Raw genomic sequence first — 19,809 nt, 5'->3', positions numbered from 1 at the left:
TAAAAGGAAAAACGGGGATGAAATTACTCACTTGGACAAAGTGATGTTGATGAAGAAAACTTAGAATAATAATAATTTTCAAGAAGTCGAACCGGTGGTTTAACGTGCGTGACATAGACTTAAAGATCTTGAGTTAATATTGATTCTTAAAGGTGGAATATAAATTGTATGAAAATTCATATAAATAAGGCATGAGTGTTTGGGAGTCTAAGTTGTATTTTACAAAAATGCGGCTAAATAAAGTAAAGAATAAATAAAATGAGTTTTACATGAAATGGGTCCTTGATATTTAGTTTTACTCAACCTTTGTTAAGTTTTACATATAGGAGAGTTGGTTTAGTGCTAGTGTGAACGATCTCGCTAATGTAAGCATCAAGATCCAATTTTTAAAGATTTGTTCGGTTTAGTTGGTTCGGGGCTTGATAAAGTAATAAATCCACATCCAACGTACCAAACATTTTAAATATATGAATACCTTCAATAACGTCAGTACCTTAAACAAGTTTGAGAATATTTTATTAACTAAAGTCCCAAATTAGGTTTAAGCGAGTGTAAGCCGGCCGGATTTCAGTATAAAACCAAGTTTTGGTTCCGATACCATAATCTTTGAAATATAAATGGTATAAATGAATATGAGTTAAAAAGGTTTAGGAAGAGTTTTGGTGGTTTGAATGGTGACTAGCTCGTTAAGACGAGTAGTTTGAGTTTTACTCGGTTTTTCGAAACTTGGTTTAAGCCATGATTTGTTCCAACAATTCCAAAATCTTAAGTAATATGAGAACTATAAAGTAAAACATAATTAAAAAGATAGGTTGAACTTTTGGTTGTTTGAACACTGACTAACTCGATTTTACTCGGTTTTACCCGAAACTTGGGTTCAAGCCAAGATTTGTTCTACATATCCATATCAACCATATAATAACTAAAATATAAAAAAAACGTAGATCTAAAGTGTTTGTTTACAAGTCAAATAAATTGCTTAAACGAGTGTTCGGATTGGTTCGGTCCTTGACCCGGTATGAAACCGAGGATGGTTACCACATGTCCAACACCATAGAACTAAAATATAAAGGAAAACTCATGTATAGAATGTTTTCATGCAACATGGTTGTTCAAAAGTTAATTAAAGTGTTTAAACGAGTGTTCAGTTTTGGTTTGTACCTTGACTCGGTATGAGACCGAGGATGGTTACCACATGTCCAAACCATAGAATTAATAATAATGTAAAATTTCTAGATCTAAACTCAAACAAGAAAGTTAAGCGAGTAAAGTTCTCGAAAACGACCCAAACGAGCCTAAAATGCATAAATATTTGTTTGAATGACCACAAGCCTTAAATAAAGATAAACATGGTTTTCTTAATATAAAATGACTTAGAACAACTGGAAAAATATTAAAAACATATACCCGAAAAGGATTGAAATGCAAGAATCGTTGACTTTTAAAGTCAAACTTAAGCAAAACTAGCTAGAACAACTTGCAAGATCAAACATTTAGGGAGAAGAAGATGAAAATGAGCAGGAGAAAATGGATGAGATAGTGGGGTGTTTATGGGGGAGGATTAGGGTTTGAGGGGTTGGATAAAACCTTTATCCAAAGGATAACCGGTACACTTTGATGCTTTATTTAAAAATGAGTTTTGATTTAAATAAATTATGATCAGGAATAAAAACATGTTTGAAGGGTTCTAAAATAATTATGGGTTGAGTCTTGGTTGGTTTGGATGGTTACAACACAAGTTCGGGCCTTAAACGAGCTTAAACGAATCAAAAAAGTCTAAAAAAACATATTTTTTTTGCTTATCCGAACTGTGGGCTGTTGCGCAATGGGTTGAGGCCAGCCCTACACGCAACATGAGGTGGGGTTCTCGGCTAAACTTTGCTTTTTGGCAATTTTTGTCCATGTGGTTCGTTTTAGGTCGTTTTGAGCACAAAATAAGCGTTTTAAATACCATTAAAGACAACGGAGTGAAACGACAAGTATGAAACATGATTATATGGAAGAATCCGTTGGGACTTCCAATATCAATAGGTTGATTTTTTCGCTTCTGTATCTTCCAAAAGGAAAAAAGATGTAAGAGAGTTCTTTCCTGAATCCGAAAGAAAGTACTTGGGTTCTCCCAATAACTAAAAAGTGTAGCATGCCTGAATCTAACTGGGGTTCACGGTGGTGGAGGGACTGGATCGGAAAAAAAGAGTGATTCTAGTTGTAAGATATCTAATGAAAGCGTCGCTGGAATTGAGATATTATTCAAAAGGAAAGATCTCAAATATCTGGAGTTTGTCTTTGTATGTTTTATGGGATTTTTACATATATCCCCTCCTTAAGGCTCTTAATTACATATTTCCCCAATGTTAAAGTTCTAATTACATATTTCCCCTTTTAACATACAATTACTCTTCTACCCTTTCCAATTTACAAATCCAACTAAAACAAACCAAAAGTCTTCCATCCACGCTTTAGAGATTGAACCCGACAGAACAAGCAAAGCTGCGGTACGCGTCGGCTTCTGGCAGCAACGGCTTTGGCTCCTCCGTTGTTCGATCGCAATAGCATCCGTGAAGCTGGATGTCTTCGTCAGTCGATCTTTCCGTTTGGTTCAAAACTGGTGCAAGTTCTAATAATTCTTTTTTTTTTAATTGAGATGGCATGTGAGTTCAATAACTAGATAAGATTATGCATTTTGTGTTTAAATGGCATGTACAGTTCGATGCTAATAATGTTAATGCTGAGTTTTTTTATACACACCAATTGTTTGATGGAATGCCTAAACCGAAACTCACTTAAACGAATCAACCATATTGTCATGAACTTGTTTTAAACGTGCCAGATCTCAACTAAGTAAACATCTTGATTAGTTCATTGTTTTAACAAAATGATGTTGCTATTTCTTCTTCATTTAAATTTCAGATGATGTTGCTATTTGTTATGACTACTAAAATTTCTTCACAAGTGGGGGATTTAAAAGGATGTTTGGTGATTTCAGAATATTTGTTTCTCAAGTGTTTTACACTCTCTCATCATGAAAAGTATAATGTTTCCTGTGTTGGTTTTCTAATTTGGATATAATTGAACATATGTGAATGCGTGTTTGTATAATTGTGTCCATGATCTTTACTAGATTTTTATCAAATTTATTAATAGTATTATGTGCATAACAATAAAAATTTTAAAAAGTTTTGATGCACAACATAATCCATTTGGGTTTAAAATTTAAACTTGGGAGATATTAGATATATGTAATTTGATGTAGGGATGAGCAAAATCGGGATCGGTACCGGTACCGATACTGAAATCGGTACCGATTTGGTACCGTCGGTACCGAATCGGTACCAAGATTTTAAGTTTCGGGATCGGTACGGTACGGTACCGGTATTTCCCGATTTTTTACCCTCGGTACCGGTACCGGTACCGAAATAAATTTCCAATTTTCAGGATCGGGAAAATCGGGATCGGTACCGGTACCATCCCATGCTCATCCCTAATTTGATGCTTATAAAAAGGAATACATGTAAATATCTTTAATTAATTCATTAAGGGTAAAATAGTCTTTTAATTGGTTATTTTTAATGAAATAGGGAGATATGTAATATAAGCGGTTTAAGAAGGGAAAATATGTATTTAGATTTTATAGGTTGGGTAAATATGTAATAAGGAGGCTTATGAAGGGGATATATGTAAATGCCCCTTTTATTAATATCCAATGATCCGAAAGCCAAAACAGGTCAAGTTTACAATACGAAAACGAGTATAAATGCGAATTGGAAATGGAGAATGTCACAAAATTCTTATATTGGAAATCTAAATTAGTGTATGCTTGGAATAAAGAAATATTTAATTTTCATAACATTATTTTGTTTCCTATTTTATTGTAACTTAGTCACCAAGCTAGTTTATAGTTTAAGTACTTTGTAATTCCGAATTAGCTGAATTGAATGAAAAAAATGAACTTTTCAATAATCTTTATGGTATCAAAGTGTGATCTCTACCGCTCGAAACTAAACCCTAAAAGCCGTCGCCGATAATCCTTTAGAGCCATGGTCAGCATCGATCGTTCCAACCCTATTTCGGGACTTACAGAAGATCAATATAAGATGTTTCTAAAACATATTGCCAACAACAAGAATGAAACGACACCAACCACCAACGTAGGAGGAATATCTCGCACGAGTCGTGATTTGATTGTTGACTCGGGTGCAACCGATCATATAACTCATCAAGGCATCTGCTTGAAAACGTAACAACATATTCTCATGGGTTACAAGTAGTCATACCTAATGGAGATTTTTTTGGGTTATGGGAAAATGCAATTTTACCATACTAGGAGGAATCAAGATAGCGAGAGTTTCACACGTTCCGAATTTAAGTGCAACTTATTGTCGGTTCACCATTTAGAAAATGAAAATTGTTGTGATGTGACATTTTTCCCTGACTTCTTTGTGATGCGGGACTTGGAATCAAGGAATGTGATTGGAGTAGGCTAATGTGATGGTGGCCTTTACCGAATGGGACGCATGAAGGAAGAAAGGAAGGCTATAAAGACAAACATTAGTACGCGGCATAAGAGATTAGGCCACGCTTCAGACGACAAACTTTCTCATGTAAGCTTTCTTAAACATATATCTTTTCAATCATAAGACAAGATATGTGATTCCTGCGTAAAAATATATCTTTTTGTTTACATAATGGTGTGTTATTATTTAGTTAAGTTAAATTAAAATAATAGAGTGTGGGCTTGGACAATAAAAGACGGAATAAGGGATGGTGATGGGCCTTAGGTCCATGGGCTTAAGGGTATATGAATACACTTAAACCTCCCTAAAATCCTGAAACCCTCATTCCTACCTCCAGCCTCCATAACATACTCAAAAACACACTTACACACATACACACACAAACACCCTCTTCCATTTCGGATCAGATCTGAATCCGAACCATGAAGAGCTTGTGTTAGATCTTCGTCATGCAAACAAGAAACACGTCTAGATTCACGTGTTGAATCCAAACCCAAAGATATAAGTGAACCAAAAAGGTACGTTTTAGGTTAAAGGTTAAGTTTTTGAGGTCGGTTTGCCCTAGGATTTGATACTAGGGAAAATTGGGCCTTATTGGTCAGAAAAATGTAAACTTGAACGTAAAAAAAATGTTTGGAATGAAACTGGACAAACGAGTGACGTTTGGACAGTGTTAGAATGAGAAAAATGACGTTTTTATGGCTCAAAACTCGTTTTATCAGTAAAAACGGGCATAACGGGATGTAAGGAGGTAATTAGAATGGCAATACATGAAAAACCATGTGTAAATAGAGTTATGGAAGAATGTCGATTCATTTGGAAAATGAATCTAATCGAACTAGAAACGATTCGAATCAAATTGGAAGAACGAATCGAATCAAACAAGAAAAGAATCGAATCAAACTGGAAACAAATCCAATCGAATTTCAATTAGATTGGTTTGAAAAATCGATTCGATTGGTTTGAAAACCCGATTCTATTGGTTTAAAAACTCGATTCGATTGGTTTGAAAACTCTATTCGATTGGTTTGAAAAGCTCGATTCGATTGGTTTGAAAGCTCGATTCGAATGGTTTGAAAATTCGATTCATTTATTTTGAACTTCATTTTTCTGATGAGGTTTTTAGTAAAGGCTTATTAATGAAAATAAAATTCGATTCGACCCCAGTAGGGGCTCTGCCCTTTGGACCCTGTTAGGGGCGCTGCCCCCGGACCCCCGTTAGCTAGGGGTTTCACTAACCTAGAAGTACGATATAGTTAGAGGTAATTAATTGATACTTACATAGCCGTGCACAGCTATGAAAGGGTATTACCGTTAACTCGGAGAAGAACATGACACATGTGAGTTTCTAGCCACATTTTCTTGTTATGTTTTCAGGGTTGTGTGCATAGAATGATATTAAATGTAGAAGGAATTAGAAGTATACAAGTAAACGCATATGAACACATGTATGTCTATGGTATGGTTGTATGGTTGTTCAATGCATAAAGGAACCATACCCTAATAATATCCGAGGTAGGAGGGAAACGGACCCTAATAAAATATGAGGCATGAGGGAACCGGACCCTAATAATATCCGAGACGGAAGGGAACCGGACCCTAACAATATCCGAGACAAAGGAAAACGGGCCCTAATAATACTCGAGGCAGTAGGGCAAAATGCTCTTTAAAACTTATATGTATGTATGTAGAAGTTAGATAATATATGAAAGTACGAAATTAGAAAGTATGAAAGTGAGAATGGAGGTATATACTTATGTATGTACAAAAGAAATTATAGTAGGTTAAGTATATCGTATGTGAACGTAATGTAGGTTGCCTTTTAGTAACGTAGTTGACTTTTAGTAACGTAGGTAAATAGGCTAAGGCAGCTAGCTTGAATGAAGACACATGGCGTTGGACTGAAGAAGCTGATATCTTGAGAAGAGTGTTGTGATGTTTTAAAATGACTTTCCATATTATGTTAAAGACAAGAGTTTGTTAGATACAAAAGGATTTGAATGGTTATGAATATATGGTTTAATTTAATGTTTCCACGAAAGTTTTAATTCACTAAGATATTTAGAATTGTGTTTATAAGTAAATCCAACGCTAAAGTAGGGCACCAGCACCAGGGACTTACAAAGAATAAGGTGTGACAATGGAGGTGATTATTGTCAAATAATATGAAAGAGTTCTATGTAGAACATCGAATCATTTTAGAACGACTTGTCCACACACCCCAAAACAAAATGGAGCGGTCGAACGAAAACATAGACATCTTCTTGAGATTGCTCATGCTTTACATGTTAAAGCTAAATTACCCATTAATTTTTGTGGAGAATGTATCTTGACATCATCATACATCATAAATAGATTACCATCTAAAGTAATAAAGAATAAAACTCCATATGGGCTTGTGTACAGCCGAGATCCGGAGTATGAACACATGAAATTTTTGCTTGCTTAGCATACTTTAGAAATACCGAGACAGGAGGGGATAAATTTGAACAAAGACCCAAGACGGGGGTGTTCCTTGGCTATCCCCCAGGAATAAAGAGGTATACAATTTATGATTTAGAACAAAGAAAATTGGTTGTGTCAATAGATGTAAAATTTGTTGAAACTATTTTTCCTTTCAATCATACTATACCAAATGAAGGAAGGGTAGAAGAATAAGAAATTCTCATATATCCCCATGATAAAGATGCGATAAATGGGGGATGTTTGGAAATGTACCACTAGAAGAAAACCCAGTCGAACAAGGTGATGATGATTTGATAGAAGAGTTGTCACAAGAAAATGATGTGGAGAGTGGTTTAAAATAGGAAGACAAGTTAAATCAAGAAAATATAGAACTTGAAATAGATTAGTCCTCAACCAAAAATGAAAACACAAACATTGAAACCCATGTTTTTGAAGAAGTTAGAGAGAAATGAAACAAGAGTTGACCACGTTACCTTTATGATTACGAGGTAAATTTACCGCCATCATTTGTGTAACACCCCGGCTAAAGCGGAATACGCCCGAGTGTGACGTACAGATTGTTCAAAACACATGTGACACTATTAAGTGACAATATTATTATTAATTCATTCAAAGGAATCAAGTACACAAGCTGTTGCAAATAAAGAAATTACAATGAAAATGAAACATTCAACTCTTTTTCAAAATATCCTAAGTTGTAAACACGTATATCGTTCTCAGATCTAAGATCTAAAACACGATCAACACGGATCTAGTTCATGATTACTCCTATAGATTATGTATTATGTATTAGGTGTAATAAGTGTATATATTAGTTGTAATAGATTAATTAAGTGAAGAATTGATCGAGAGGATAAATTGGCAGAGGTTCGATATCTTAAATCAAAACTTAACTTAAACAGTGGAGGTACACCACTATATATAGAAGACAGGTCTAGTTCGTTACACATTTCATAACGAATTAGACTTCTGCTTCGTTACATTACAATAATAATAATAAACTTAACGAACTGCCTCCTAATTTGTTAAACATCCTTAACGAATTAGGAGAGAGCTTAACTTAACATCTAGTTCGTTAAACATCTTTAACGAACTAGACTGTTCTTTACCGAACTAACTTAATATAATAATAACTTTTACATTATAATAAACGATAAATACAAAATGATAGATACAAAGACTCGAGACGTAAAACCGTGTACTAACAGACACCCCCTCGTCTTGAGCTCTTTGTCTTTAAGTTACTTGAAGCGTTTGGTCTGCCAGTCTCTGCAGCTGTGAACTCCATGCTCATGACACACACGAACAACGCGTTGAAATTTCATTGCCCGGTCATAGTCTTCGCGACGCTCAATTAATATCTTATTCTTGAATAGCACGCATTGTTGGTCTTTGTCAATTTCATGAGCCACATCGGATCAATAATCTTTATCTGCTCGGTCTTTAAGCCCTTGCCCAGAACAATAACGGCCTCGCCAGTTCGGTTGAAAGATAAACACATATGCTGATTCAGCGTCTTGACCGGTACACGCTTCATTGTCTTTGGAGGTTTTACTTTAAGCACCAACTTTCTCTAACCCGTCCTTGGATCAATCTCATCAATACACTTGCGAGTTGGAATCTGTGGCTTAAAAAATTTAAATCGGTGATTGACCTCGAACAGGACATGTTGATGAAACCAATCTACTTGTCGATTTCCCCCACGGTTCATAGAAAGTCGACACGCGAGGGTCCGAACGTCCGAACGCGGTAATGAATGAATGTCAGTAATCTTTTCATAATACTGAATGCCATTCTCCCATTTAATAATACAGACCTTTAAATATGAATCATAGAGCCATGAATTAACGTCACCTCGCACTTTAGATAAGGCCTTAAAAGATGTCATCTGATTTGCTTGAGCGCGAGCGACAGCTTCAACTTTCTGCTCTTTATCAACATACCGGCATGCATCAATAATCTTACGAGCTTTCTTGTTTCGATAAGCAAACCATCTCTGAATATCAGCAACAGTCAGATCTCGTATTGAATCAAATCTTGTATCAACAACATTCTTGCCCTTAGATACCTTTTCCAGATGGTCTTCGGCTGCTTCAACGGTTTCTTCATTAAATACAGGAGCACCCTGATCAACATTAGTTCGTTGAAACATATCAGGGTATTCCTCAACCGTAATATCCTCAATCTCCACCTCCTCATCCTCATATATATACGATGTGTTCAACTGAATAGTTGGATCATTTAAGATATCTTCATCGTTCTCGACCTCCACATCGTTCTCAGCCTCTAACACAGTTAATTCATAATCATTTAGATCAAGCAGTATAGAAATCTCCTCTCGTGTTAAGGACCTTTCAACAAATTGTCCTTCTTCAATCTCGTCTGCATTAACAATGCTTGTAACCACCCCCGTACCATCAAAAAGGATGATAGTATTAGCCTTGATAATCTCAATGGGTTTATGTCACACCCTCAAAATCCACCAACGCAGTTTTACTGTCAGAGGGTGTGAACTAACAGGATCGGAATCATTAGTTATAATCAAACACCATATTTAAAGTTTTCAAAACCAACAAGACATCAAGTCTTAAATGAAATGCAGAAGCGTAAATTATAAACCAAAAAGTTGCGCCACACAGGACGACTTAAAAACCCAAGTTATCAAGATAAAAATTAAAGAAGTTTTTAAAGCAATGGTGTTTAGCGAATGCATGTCCTATACCATGCGCCCGCCTCGGCTACCTGAGAATAACATACTAAAAGTGTCAACACGAAGGTTGGTGAGTTCACAAGTTTATACAAATAAATTAAAGCGTTTGCGTTTCCGTTTGCGTTACCATATAGTGTTAACTCAATTATATATCAATAGGTAGCTAACCTATCAAGCATGCATTACTAAGTGTTCGACACCGAAGCTGACTGTTTATCAATTGCCTTGCCACCATGTCAATCACGACCATGGTAATGTGTTAGCCAAGATTACACCCACTCGACCTACAGTCGAGCTTAGAGTTGGGTGGGGTTTGTTAAACCCAGTAGTACTACTCAACAGTGACTCGCTATTATCCAAATATTAACCGGTTCGATGTTATGAAGGACTTTAGTTGGTTTGTTTACCACTTAGTCTTACAAGTGATATATAAAGAATAACAAAATCTAAAGCGTGGAGTATGTTATCTCCCCCTAATAAAAGCGTTAAAAAGAGTAAAAGGGGCCGTGAAACTCACTGTTTGCGAAGATAACAAAAAGAATCCGAGAGAGGTGTGCGTCACAGATTATCCTCACTAGTTCAATAAAACAATAATGAGATTTTCTAAGTATTTATACTACGAGTGAGTCCCTAGACTTAGCACATAAAACTTATGCATGAGATATGTTTCGTGTTTCGTTTGTGAAATAAGTGCGACTCGACAAACACGTTGGTGATAAGCTACATGTGTGAACAAATATCGTGTCAAGTGTTACTATTGTAAATTACTAGTATACTAACTCCCACAAGGGCAATTAAGTCATACACATAGCAAACATCGATCAATTATGCACTTTTCACGTTAACTTAAGTAATTCAGCAGATTATTTTATCCAGGCAGATTCTCACTCGACAAAATTACTCTATTTATTAAGTCAATACATGTCCAATAAATCACCAAAAATCATCACAGAAGTACACTTGAGTTAGGTTTCAAAAAATATTTTTATTATAATTTTATCATATACGGTTTTCTCACAATGATCAAAACATCACAGTAAACACACAGCAGTCATTATCATGCGCAACAGAATGTTATTTGTTATTCCCGTTACATGGAAAATCCAATTAATGCAAGACAAATTGGGTTAGATTCCGAACTCAATATATTAACTTACAGAAGTAGAATAAACCCCATTGGTCATGTCGTTAGTGAGATATCTTAATCTCAAAACAGCCTACCAGGAGGCTTCCCGAATCAGACTTGCACAACAGATTTGTAAAATAATAAAAACTAACTTTCACGCGTCAAAAAATTACAAGTTCAGACTTTTTAAAAACTAGACTCGACCTACTACATCATAGAATTAACAATCACGTCCAAATACAATATTAACATCGAGTTACATCCGTTTAAACACGAATTCAAGAATATGTCTAGCATCAGTTTTCATCTAAACTCAACATACAATTAACCTATGACTAACAATCATGCATGTAACCCTAATTCATCAACAAACAACATATATAATACACTTAGGGTTTATGATTATCATGTTTAATCATGCAACCAAGCGAATAGAATGGATTAAAGAAGTGTTTAGTTACCTAGTTAATGCCTTAACCCTTCAAACAAGCTTGTAGAAGTATTGTATGTGTGTGTGTGTGTGTGAGTTTCGGCCGATCCAAGGGGAGGGAGGGGCTGCCGTCGCAGGGGAGAGAGAGAGAGAGAGGAGAGGGAGGGCTAGGGTTTGGTGATTAGTTTTTTTATATATTAATTAATTATATTACAAGTTACACATTGCACCCTAAACTTCTAGTTAATTTAATTCTAGCATAACTAGTCGATTACATCCATAATATGATGTTATACTTACAAGCACAAGTTTACACAAATACACGTAACACGTAATTATACCAAGTACTTGTTTATAATATTTATCGTTTGTTCACCAACGGTTTGAGTCGACTCGTGTGTGTTTCGGTGAAATTCCGAAAGACTACTTGCGTAGTGATTGTTAAGCGTCATTTAAACCCTAATTTAAATGTAAAGAGATATGCGTTACAGTTCGTGTGATCTTAATTTTGAATTAACGGAGTTCGGATTAACAGAGTTAACCTGAAATTGACGAGTGTCACAGTTTAGATGCTGTATAATCATGATAAACAATTATCTGCTTCCCGAATCACCGACATCACTCGTACCAGCACCAGAGGACAAGCCGTGAGTTTGTTTAGGCTCACTTTCTCCAGTACCCGACGCATATGGATCTTCATCATCATTCTTAAGCTTCTTTAGTGCGTTGTCCTTGCATGTCAGCTGCAAGATAAGATCCTCTTGCTCTTTTATTTTCACCCCCTGAGACTTAACAATCTCATGAAGTTCTTTCGTTTCTTTCTGGAAATAGCAGACATATGCCATCAGCTTTCTTTGATTTTCCATCATACGCTCTTGAGTCATTCGGTCAGCAGACAATTGATTTTCATACAAATGAAGTAAACTCAAGACCATATTCATTTGATGATCGTGTGACATGGCAAGAAATGAAGCAGGGATTGGCTGAACAGGTCCTTGAGGACGATTAAGCCTAAAAAATGAGATATCCATCGGTGGTGGAGGCATCATCATCGGTGTTGGAGAAACCACCGAAGTAGCAGTCGTAGGTCTTGGCAAAGTAGATAGAACAGAATGAGGAATCATACCAAGCCTAGGATCAGATATGAGCGTGGTCGTCAAAGTAAGTTCCGGGGTGCTAGTAGTAAGCGGCACTGCCGGTCTTTAGGAATAAACGACCTTGGAGGTTGAACTCCAAATGAAATGCCAGCACCAGCCGACACACGTCGTTTTGACGACCCTTCACAAGCTAACTCCTTCCCTTTCCTTTTGCGTTCAACAGCTGCAACAACAGCAGCCTCAGCCTCAACATGTTGTTGTTGAGCTGGATCACCACCATCACCATCATCATTGTCATAACCCTCATCTCCATCATTCCCAACTGGTCCATCCTCACGCTCAGAATTCGAGTCATCGTGGATCCAACGATCATTGGGAGGACATACATAATCTGGATTCACCAGATAACCAATCAATCTTTTTGGTCCGTGGAGGATCTTTCCTATAAATCTTCATCCTCCGTACTGTATCAGCAGTCATATGCTCAAGTGTTTGCACATCATCTACCAACGTTCCATCAATAACTAAATTAGGAATCAAATCTTGGATGATCAACTGAAGGAAACGAGGATTCATCAAGAACTTCTTGCGTTGATTCACCATAAGACATTGTTTTTTAAGGTGATAAACAATCAGCTCAGAGAAATTGAATGGCTTGTTTAATACCAAAGCGACAAATTCCGATTGAAGCATAATCTGGCATTCATCAAAGCCACCTTTTCGTCCACCTAGACAATGGATTAAAACATGCAATTGGTACTTGTAAGTGGGACATAATCCTACCTTATTGTACATAGAAGCTTCAATATCACCACCATAGAGTACTCGATTAAATAAACCCCTGAGCAACGCCTTATCATACTCACAAGGATTATCTACAGTATCTGTAAATCGAAGCACCCGACGAATAACCTCAGTATCAACAATAATGGGTGTTTTGTTAATCGTAGCCTCAATGTGATTGTCACCTTCAACATATCTTGCAGTTTTCCAAAACTAACGAACGATGCTTAGATATACGTTCGGTCTTGCTGTCACTGCAAAGTGAATCCATGATCGTCTGATAAACGCTAACATTTCTCTAAAAATGTCCTTGTCAGCAAAATTCGTACTGACAAAAGCACACATGTTATGCTTTTTGTCGTACGAAAGCAAAGGCAAATTTTGTTGTTGTTGTTGTTGCTGTTGTTGTTGATCAACAACAGGAGGATCTTGATCCATATTATCAGCCATTGCACTATATAAATAAACCAGAGAATCAGTGACAATGAATAATAATACTAACACTTATAACATATAATTAAAAGTTTAAAATTTAACTAATATATAAACTTTTATTTTAGAATAATTTTAATTGTTATTCGTTTGCATTCTGATTCGTTATAACGAATTGGTGGGTCGTTATGACAAATTACCGCTTTGCTATCAAGTAAATAAGAATGAATTAGGTCTAACGAATCATGAATAAAGGTTAACGAATTATAGTCTGATTCATTATAAATAACGAATGAAAATATGATTCATTATAAAGTATGATTTGTTATCCTGATTCGTTTGATTTGTATAACGAATTGGACACGAATTAGTTCCAATTCGTTACACAATAACGAAAGGCCTATTAAGCTTAATGTTTAACTAATCTGGTCATGGTCAAAATTATAAAGAACATGAAAAGTCACAATTGCAATTCTGAAATCAATTACAACCATAATCAACGATGTATAGCCGACCAAAAAGGATCTCGAAAACACATCGCGAGTGTAATGATGTTGATCTTTTGTACCAAATCGTGGTATAATTAGGGTAAATTAAGGTTTATCAAAAACTCAAAGACCTGATAACTCAATGAACAAATTAACCATCAAATCGTCATCAAATTTGACGAAAATCATCACGTCATGATCGTCTATACCTTATGAGTGTGAAAAACGGAGTAGAATAGAGTATAGTGATGATCGGATTTTCAGATGAAAATTTGGCAGAGTAATAGTGTGTTTGGGAAGAAGAAAGTGAATAGTGGAGACCATGGGGTTCATGATTCCCTATATACTCTGACATTGCATAGTTTTCAATGTAACGAATCACCTGATTCGTTTGAATTTTGAAATAACGAATCAGGTGATTCGTTATCTTAAAATCACACGTGGAATAACGAATTAAAAGTAATTTGTTAAGTTTTAACAAATTTGAAGCCATTCGTTACAGAGTGGCGGAAGCGAATTAAATTAACAAATTGGAGCTCAACTCGTTATAAATGGCATTAATTCATTATTTAACGAATCATATTTAACGAATTATTTTATGTAATTTTGAATTAAAAAATTAAATAAATAAATCAATTAAATAAAAGAATAATTAAATATTGATATCAATTGAATTAACTTTAATAAATTAACGAAATCCCATATCTCGATGGTCAAATACCTTAACGTGTTTTACGTTTTGAGAAACTTAACTAAAAAAATTAAATAATATGTAAATGAAAAAGCAAAATCTTTTTTGTGTTTTGAACTTTTGATGTAAAATATTTACAAGAAAATTATCCGAAAAAAAAAACATTGAACATAAAATGTTTTCGTGTTTTTGTATGATCTTTCAAAAGCAGTACATATTTTTGGATTTTTTGTTGAGTTTGAGCAGAGAATCATATTGACCAACTTGCCCTTCTATCACAGTTTTATATTTCAGCGATATTATGACTGGTGATAAGTCGGTTATTGATATTGTTGTCCACTTAAATCTTATAACAAACTTTCAAGCGTTTTTGTGATATGATTAATGGTTCAATTAAAGCACAGAATGTCAGAAACTATCAGCCTCTAATCTCGGTTCAAGCTTAATTTGATTTTTGTCATATCACCCCAACTTGACTTAAACCATTATAGTGTCGATCAAAATATTGAAGTTATTACAACCTTTGAGCAATGCATCAAGTTTCATTTACTGCGAGTGAGAATGCATGAGTCCATCTGTCGGCTTACATACATAGTATCCCCTGGGGCCCGTTTCTTATTAGTATTGAGAAGCGCAAGGGAGGAACAAATGTATGACTAACAGTGGATTTTGATCAAGTCAGTAGTTTAAATTGTACAAAGTGCAGCAGTGATCAAGTTTAATGACTTTGGGTTTGCTCTAAAAGAGAGTGAAATATTTATGCATATGAATACCTAGATGATTAAGCCGCATAAAACTCACAGTGTCCAGAACCCTAACACTTGTTATTTGCTTTATTTTATTTTTGGTGATCAGACAGATATAAGGCTTGAGTATGACAGGTTATTACATTTCTACCATCCTCACCGAGATTTTTATTAAAGACTAACACCGCTTTCAATTTGGTATATCTTTATGTTTATATCACATATTTTACTCTAACAGCTTGTTTAAGACCTATCAATGCACCAATGATTAAGCACACAGTCTTTTAAGCTTATTTCTTGCTGGATTTGGGGTCAAACAATCAATGTATTATCATTTTCTCTTTTTGCTTCAAAACTCAAGATTTTGAGGAGCATAAAAAAAAGAAATTCAATCGCCCCAGTCACTTTCAGTTATAGATTAATGACTATCCTATCAATCTACATGTAGATAACAAGACTAATACATGCAAGCATGTTTCACAAACTTAAATAACCGACGTAGTTTTCAGCGAAAGAATAAAGAAAAACACATAACAATCTCCCCAAAAAATTTTCATTATCAGTTAAATGGCTATCCTGAATGTTTACAAGTAAATATCAGGACCAACATATACATGTATATGTCCTTCAAATGTAGGTAATTGACATAATTTTCAGCGAATGTATGCAAAAATGTAGGTAATTGACATAATTTTCAGCAAACGTATGCAAAGAATAAAGAAAATCTGTTAGTGCACGGTTTTGCGTCTCGAGTCTTTGTAATTATCATTAATGTTTATTTGATTATTTTAATGTAATATTTAATGTTTATTTATCTAATTCGCTATGTTCAGTCTAGTTCGCTAGGGAATGTCAGCGAACTAAGACTAGTTCGTTAAGGTTAAGTCTAGTTCGCTAGGAATGTTAGCGAACTAGGACGTTATAATGTATTCACTCCTGATTCGTTAGGGGATGTTAACAAATCAGGGGGTGGTTCGTTAAGTTAATTTAGTTAACGAAGGGGAAGCTGGTTCGCTAGGGGATGTTAGCGAACCAGATCGTCTTCTATATATAGTGAACCATTGTTCACTTGTAAAGTGTTGAATTTTTGAGAGAATTAACATTATTCAGAAATATTTAAAGTATTCTCTCTCTCTCTCAAGCTTCACGATTAATATTATTTATAATATATATACTAACAATCAAGCTAAGTTATTAAAAGAGTTAGATCCGTATAATCAATATCAACATATAGATCTGGATCACATCTAAGGTATTGATTAGAACGAGTTGTAATTAAAGGGATCAAACAAGTGGTATCAGAGCGGGGCTCAATTCACTTGGTTTGATGGTTATTGTTATAGTATTTGTGTTTATTTTCTGTTTGGATTGAATTTGAATCAATTTGGGTTGATTTGAATTGAATATGGATGGATTAGATTGAATCTGGTTTAGTTAAGGTATTATTGAGGTTCAATTGAGTGGAATTGGATTGTGGATTGGATTTGTGATGTGTATTATGTTTTAGGTTTGAGTCCGTGAACAGGGGTGTTGTTTTGATCGAAATTGATTCGTGTATGGTGTTAATCGATTACGAGATGTGTTGGGTTGAAATCACGTTGTGATTACGAAGAGTTTGGTATGTTATTTGTTAAGTTTGGTTAAGAATTGAGTGTATATTACAGATCTGGAATTGATAAGGTTCTGGGTTTGAGCTTCATATTTCTGGAAAATTGTTCTTGAATGTTTGAAGACTTGAAGATGAATGCGATTCGCTATAAAGTTTCAAGCGATTCGCTATGTCTTTAACTTGATTCGCTATCAATTCGTGCCATTCGCTAATCAGTTCGCTAACTGATTCGAGTAAGTTAATTAATTCGTGTTATCTAGTTCGTTAACTAGATAACTGATTCGTTTGACACGTGTTTGTCTTGGAATTTGTGCTCTAACAACTTTTTGCCACGTGGCAGAAAGGAATCAAGTTTGTTACAAACGGTTGTAACAACCTGATTCGTTATATTATAATTTGCTATAGTGTTGATTCGCTATCAACTGTAGCTGATTCGTTATCTTAATTCGCTAAGTACTCCTTAGTAATTCGCTAAGTTGACTTGGTCAATTCGCTTGATCAATTCGTTAAGTTGACTTGGTCAATTCGCTTGATCAATTCGCGTAGTTGACTTGGTCAATTCGTTTAGTCAATTCGTTAAGTTGACTTGTGATTCGTTAAGCCTTTATCACATTCGTTATCTGTTTCGCCATTTGGGTGATTCGTTAAACTTAAGACTTGATTCGTTAAAGTTGACTCGCTTAGTTGACTTTTGATTCGTTAACCTATTCTCCTCATTCGTTAAGACTTGATTCGTTAAGTCTTGATTCGCTACAACTGTTCACAGTTCGCTATTACTGTTCATTGATTCGTTAAGATATTTTATTATTTGTTTATTTTCAAAGATGGCTGGTATGTATGCATTGGCGTCCCAAAATATGTTGATGCAACAGATGTTGCAACTTGATACCGAGATAGGCTCACATTCTAAATGTCCAAGATTGATGAAGTTCAGTGACTTTGCCAAATGGGAACCTCGGTTTTGTGCACATTTGGGATCAGTTCATCCTGACTGTTCATATTGTCTTGATGAGGTTTATGTTGTACCAATGATTGGTGATGATACTATTGGGTATACTCCTAAGGCTGTCTCTCAATACACACAAGAAGAGAAGAAAGCTTTAGAAATCGAGATAAAAGCATATTCTACTTTGACTATGGCTTTACCAGAGAATATTTTTCATCAAGTTGGAAGTATCAAGAGATGTGCATTTTTGTTTCAACATCTGCGGATGAGAAGCATAGGAAACACAGCTGAGAGTAAGAAAGTGATGCTCAAGTTTCAATTTCGAAACTTTAACTTATTGAAAGGAGAAACAGTTGAAGAGATGACTACAAGATTTAGTCACTTAATTGCTGAAATGGACAAGATGAAAATGGAAATTTCTAAAAGAGATAAAATTGACACTATCAAGAGTGTACTTCCTAGTTCCTATTCAACATTTCTCATGGTTTTGAAAGAGAATGATTATTTTCTGAATGAAGATTTGACAGCACTTGAATTTCTACAAAAGATCGAAGCTAGAGAATATGATCTTAAGTGTCAAAAATCTTGCAAAGAAAATCAAGATCCGGCTTTCTATGGTGGAAGTATGCCTCTGAGTTCAATAATCTCACCAATCACTGCTTTTCTTACTCATGCCGCAAGTGAAAAAGAATCTGCTATATTTAATGATCCAAAAGTTTGTTTCTACTCTGCTGGTAATTCAGGTGGTTCTGGAAGTTCTACTAGTACTAATCCATTTGCTACACCTCCTAGTGTGAATATGAAGGAAGCTGAGCAAAACTTTGCTTTTCTGACGGCATTTATGTCTTCATATGAAAACTTGGTGAGTAGTAAAATTGCCACAAGTGAGTTAACAGATGAGGATTATGATCAGATAGATCCGGATGATCTAGAGATCATGGATTTGAAATGGAATATGGCCATGATCGTTCGTAAGGTTAAAAGATTCATGCAGATTGAAGGTGAAGTGTTATAATTGTCAAGAATTCGGGCATTTCGAGAAGGAATGTGACAAACCAAGAAAAGAATACACTGGACCTCGTGGTCAAAGTCAAAATGCTTCTTTACCACGAGGAAGTGATGCTGAAAAGAAACCATCTTCTTCAATAACACAAGCAATGTTAGCAGACGGGACTGATTGGTCACAACGACTACTGTGCAATGATGTTCAAGCAAGTTTAGCTATGTTTGGGTTACATGAAGATTGTCAAGATGCTACTGCTAGTGTGATGTCTTCAGATAATGATTCTGGATATGATTCTGACGATTCATGCGACAAGTCTTCTGAATCAATGTTTGCTTGCATGGCTAAGATCAATGAGGTTAGTAATTCTATTTCTTCTACTTCATTTGTTAAAGCATCATGTGTTGATTGTGAATCTAACAACTCTAAGTTAGAAGTTTTGAAAAAACAAAATGATAATCTTATAAGAGAAATTGCTTCTCTTAAGGACACTTGTCGACAATCTCTTGAGTTTCAAATGAAATCTCGAGAAAAGATTGAAGCATTGTCGACAAGTAATCATGATCTCAAAGCCGAGTTATCTGTGAAAATGACCATTAATGACCAAAAGTTTCAGGAAAACAAAAAGATTCTAAGAAAGGTATTGGTTTTGTTGAAATTCCACCACCTTTTCATAATGATTATAAAATTAATCCTTTTGCAAGAAAAGAAGAGGATTTGATTCAAAAGGAATCTGTGATTTCTGAGAAACCTAAAATGGATAAACCT

Source organism: Bidens hawaiensis, unplaced genomic scaffold, assembly GCF_021521415.1.
Source record: "Bidens hawaiensis isolate Kalapana, Puna unplaced genomic scaffold, B.hawaiensis_p1.1 tig00034652_1, whole genome shotgun sequence".
Taxonomy (NCBI): Eukaryota; Viridiplantae; Streptophyta; class Magnoliopsida; order Asterales; family Asteraceae; genus Bidens; species Bidens hawaiensis.
This window is presented reverse-complemented; position numbering follows the sequence as displayed.